Consider the following 5,510-nt stretch of genomic DNA (forward strand, 5'->3'; position numbering starts at 1 on the left):
TTTAAAGGGGCACGTCCTCCTAATGATATTAATATGTAATCCAATATAAAAAAAAATTATAAACTGTCATGCAATACAAGATTAAGCAGTGCTGACAGAGGTATGCTGAGAAAGCTAATTTGTTTAGCCAGATCATTTCCATTTTCTTTCTGTTATAAGAGATAAGAAAGCTCTCAATCAGAACTGCTTATGAAATATAGCATTTGATACGTAAAAGTCGCAAGCTGTAAAGCGTCTGCATAATGGAAAAGCTGTTGGATGAATGTCTTTCAGTCTGATAATGAGCCTCTTCAGGCTTACAGCTTCCATGCAATGTTGAATTGTCTCCTGTAGGTTTATTCTTATATAAAACTCCTGCTGCACTTTGACAGGATTCCCTTACAAAGAAACTTCTTCCAGCAAAATGAATTCAGTCATTTATCACCTATAGATAAATGTACATCTGCCGCAAAAACTGGTGTTCATCTGAATTGCTCTGCATAAAGAAACTAGAACATGCGCATTGCAACCTTTCCTGAGTATTTTGTATTGTGTTTGTCTTATACCTCAAAATCTATCGAAATAAATTAAATTAAAAAAATTTTAAAAAAGAGTTTTTCTGTAACATCATAAATAAGTAAATAACTTGTGACTGATTCCTTATATATATTTGTGTTAACAAGAAGCTGAACAGATGTACCTAACAAAAAAAGCTAGTGAGTGTATTACAAGTTTGACCATTTGTTATATTTTTCAATCCTTGGTTTCTGTGTTTACTTGGTTCCTGTTCTTGTGAAGAGTTAAGCTTTATTATTCTAGCCTCTCTGGTATTCCTTTTGTATGATTTTCTTGTCTCACCTCTCTCATTACTTCCTGTTTTGCTTTGGTAGTTGTCTCCTGGGTTTTGCTGAGTTTTACTTGTTGTTAGGATGCCTGGGTCGTTGACCCAGGGGTTTTGAGTTTATTATATTATTTATACTTTCTAGTCTTTGGTTTCTTTGAGTTCTGTTTTATAGTTTATGTCTCTGTCTTCTCTAGCTGCTCTGTCTCCCCTGTCAGCTGTATCCCCTTGTCTAGTTCGCGTCTCTGTGTGTCCTTAGTGGCTATATCCCCGTGTCCAGTCAGTGTTTGTGTCTGCCCTGGTCCCACGTCTCTGTTCCCTCTGTTGCAGTGCGTGCGAGTCTGTGTCTTTGTTCAGTCTGTGTTATGCGTTTCCTGTTTTACTTTGAAAGTCCATGTCTGATGTTAATGTGTCTGGTTTTGCTTCCCCTTGTCTCATTAGGCCTGATTTGCCCCAGCTGTGTTTCCCTCCTGTTACCCATTCCCTGATTGCTCCCTCTGTGTATTTAAGCCCTGTGTTTCTCTGTGTCCATGTCGCGATCTACCGTTTTCCTAGCTGTGTGTTCTGTCATTTCTCTAGTTAAGTTTGTTTTGAGTTTTTTCAGTTATGTTATATTTTTGAGTACCTAATTAAAGCCTTTTTGAGTTCACGTCCGTCTCCGGAGTCTGCACCTTGGGTCCTATTCCTGCCTGCACACAGCCACACCTAACACTTGTTGCCCATTGATTGCGTTGATTATCTGCACCTGTGTCTTTCCTCAGCTGTTTCTGCCTCTCTGATCATGTGAATAAATAGTCTTGTCCCTCCACTTTTGTTTTTCTGATGTATTTTATGCCATTGTGGCTATGCTTTTTGGACTTTTTTGACATTATTCAAAGGTTTTGTTGTGGCTCCTAAATTAAATTGAAACAATATGAACAGAACCAAACGTGTAAATTTCAGGATGAACTGACCAAAGTTGAGGCATTTCACATGCACTCACTATTGTAATTTTTAGTTATTTTATTTTCCGTGTCATATCAGTCACACTTAATCAGACTCAATTAAATGTCATCACAGATATTATAAGACAGATATCCGACAAGAATCCGGTCTTAGATAACCAAACAAAGAACCTGAAGACTTTTTATGATTTTGTTTTGCTTTGTAAAAACACAAAATAGTTTCAGGTCATTTCTACAACCAAGGCTTTGCACTATAATAGCATATTTGCCTCTTTGTTGCATTTTTAAGGCAGTTATGAAGCAAATAATATGACCTTCTGTGTGGTTACTTGTCACTGACCATTTAATAAATCTGTGTTCCAGTTTTAGTGAGTGGAATTCTGCTTGTGTAGCCCTAATTAGCAGGTCTGTGTGACAGAGTTTATAAGCATATCATGGTAGCTGGCATTTTCTAAAAAGTTATTACTCCAACCACTTGTTCAAATAAATGCACCTCTTCTAAAAAAACAAAACAAAAACAAAATCGTCCCAGTTATAATGCTAAAATCATCTGTCTTGCTTTTTATTTATGTGTATATTAAAGTGACGCAGGATTAAAGTTTATTAAAAACTGTCTTCTATAATTTCACATTTTAAAAAACTGAATTAGGCTTAAGTTGACTGATTATGCTGCCTTTTGGAGCAGCTTTGTGGTCTCAGGTTAGTCACCTCCATCTAAAATGTTGACAGGTCAGTTATTTTTCCCTTTAAATTATGGTACTAAGCTGTGAATATTCCCCTCTAGACACTTTCCAGAATTACTCAGCTTTCTCCAGCATCATTCACGCTTGTTTAGGTGGATCAGTTACAGCCTGTGCCATGTTAGAGTCAGAAAATACACTCATCAGTGTCTTAACTAAAGAAGAAGAAACTAAAGAACTAAAAAACAAAACAAAAAGAAAAAAGAAAACAGCCATTCAGGAGAATCTGCAAAATTTAGTTGCTTCTTTATAATAACAGCGTGTTATTTTTCCCACTTCTCCACAGATGCTGATTCGTTGCACCCCTGTGTTTTATTCGGTGCTCAGGAACATGACTATACATTTTCTAATGACTATTAATATGAATATGTTGCACAATGTATGCGTATGCACGGTTTGGCTCGCTTTTTTTGAGATGTTATTTTCAAATGAGCTGGCACATCACAGACACAAATATGTGCAAACATGCTGAACTAAAGCAGGAAGTTATTTTTATTTTGATATGAGAAAAATATCATCTGTAGAGGCTCTGTGCAAAACAGGGATTCTCACAAACTGCTTATGCAGATGTTATGCTTTGAGTTAGAGAAATGGTCAAAAACGAATAAATAACGACTTCTGTTTGGACTGTCAGATACCCCAGATGGAAGACATAATCAATACAGTGGATTAGTGCCAACAACATCTGATTCAGCAGCACACACATACACAGGTGCACATGAGATCAAAGGGGAAACTACTGTATTTTTCTTGCACACTAAAAGACACACCGGTGTCTTGGATCTTTAATTTTCAACAGATCATTTTGTTCGCTCTGTGATTGTGAATGATCAAAGTCAAAAAATGTTTTTAGTTAAAAAAAAAAAAAAAATTAAATGAAAAATTAAAACTCTAATTTAGAAAATTATTTGTTGTAGAACTGCAAATTATAGCTACGAGTTGTGCGTTTGCTTTAATTATCCTGGATGATACAGAAAGATTCGAGTCTCTTCCTGAGACTTCTGAAAAAATGCAGAGCTGCCGCCTGAAATGCCCACAATCCACAGAACACTCACCAGCAATTTTGTACCCCACACCTGTGCAACTGCTTGCTAATGTAAATATCTAATCAGCCAATCATGTTGCAGCAACTCGATGCATTTAGACATGTAAACATCCCTGTAACATCCTGCCGAAGTATCGGAATGGGGAAGACAGAATTGAACATGGGATGATGTTGGGGGTAAATGAGCTGGTCCGATTATCTCCCATACAAACAATTCTAGGGTTTACAGAGAAGGCAGGGTTTGCAGAAGAATGGCAGCAGTAACTAAAATAACCACTCATATTAAGTTATGCAGAAGAGTATCTCTGAACATATAACACAGAACAGAAGACCATACCAGATGCCACTCCAGTCGGCCAAAAACATGCTTTAAACACCAACTAATGACAATCGGTGGACTCACTGAATCAGTTGATAAATGCATGTTTTTACAAAAATTTGATCCAGCCTTTGATCTTATTCTGCATTTAAAATAAAATCAACAAAATAACATTTTGGGAATATAAGATATGCTGTAAAAAGAAACAAGCAAGCAATAATGTATCCCAGTGAAAATTACAGAACTATAACCAATAGTTAAAAAACTACAGTGTCATGATGTGCTGTGTGGCAGGTAGGAATAAGGACCCAAACGCAGGCCTCAAAACAAAGGAGTGAACAAGAGGAGGCAGCTTTATTTCTGCTGTAGATAACTCTTCATAGAGAAAACAAAATAGAAAGCCAGGAACTAAAATATAAACACTAACACTCTGGGAAGGTAAGGAACTAAACTACTAAGCATACGGAAGGGGGGGGGGGGAGGAAAAAAAACAAAAAAAACCCAGCATTGTGAGGGTACGACACAATGCACGATCTGATATCCTCGTGTTGGTGTTGTTCCCAGATCATCATACTAAATGTTGTTCCAGGATCAACATTGCAAGTGACCAATCAGAATGTTGTGACGTCATACTTTTGCGACTTCGGGAAAAACCGGCGTAAAACAAAAAACTGCACTTATGCTGCGAGAAACCGCCTCTGTCCGCCGATCAACGGACCCTAACCCTAACTGTAACCCTTTAATAAACAGTAAGCAGAATTGATATTGTCCTTGCAACATTGGAATTTCATAAATGCACGAATGGCTTGGCGCGCAAAAGAATAACGTCACAACAATGTGATTGGTCACTTGCAATGTTGAACCTAGAACAACATTTTCATGATGGTCTGGGAACAACACCAACACGAGGATATCAGATCATCCACGACACAATGCAGAGCAAGGAAAACACAGGGCTTAAATACACTGATGGAAAACGAGGGAATGAGACACAGGAGGAGAGCACAGCTGGGAAAAATCAAACATGACAAGACCAAGGGGAAGCAAAACTAGAAACACTGACATGAGACAAGGGACCGTCAAAGTAAAACAGGAAGTATAACGCAGAGATGCGGACTTGACACTGAGACATAGAGACCTGACAGACCGGGAAGACAAAGGGAACAAGGAGACAAGTGGAACATGGGGAAGGCAAAGAAACAAGAATCTAAAGCCTAAGAACTAAGAATAAACACAAGCAGAAAATAACCCAGGAATATAAATTGCTTAATAAACACAAAACAGTGGGTCAGACCCTGGACCATGACATACAGTTAAATCTTCCCAGTGATAACTAGAACAAAAGTGGGAAATGTTGTCAATGTTAATTATTAACATGTGATGAAAGAAATCACTGATAAATATCTCTCTGTTCCGCCAATTGGTAGAATCAATGTTTTTAAGATCAATGTGTTACCACAGTAACTTTGTCTTTTTCAAAACATTCCTCTGCCACCTCCAACAGATTTGTTCTTTAAAATCAAATCCTATTAGTGGGATTGGCGTCCTTTCTCTATTATACCTGCCTTTTGATAGTGGGTGGTTAAAATGTCCAAATGTATTGCTGTATTATCAGGCTGCACAGCTGAAGTCTATTATGTTT

Source organism: Rhamphochromis longiceps, linkage group LG19 (assembly GCF_057381845.1).
Source record: "Rhamphochromis longiceps isolate RC_006_pf linkage group LG19, R_longiceps_female_GT1.1, whole genome shotgun sequence".
Classification (NCBI taxonomy): Eukaryota; Metazoa; Chordata; class Actinopteri; order Cichliformes; family Cichlidae; genus Rhamphochromis; species Rhamphochromis longiceps.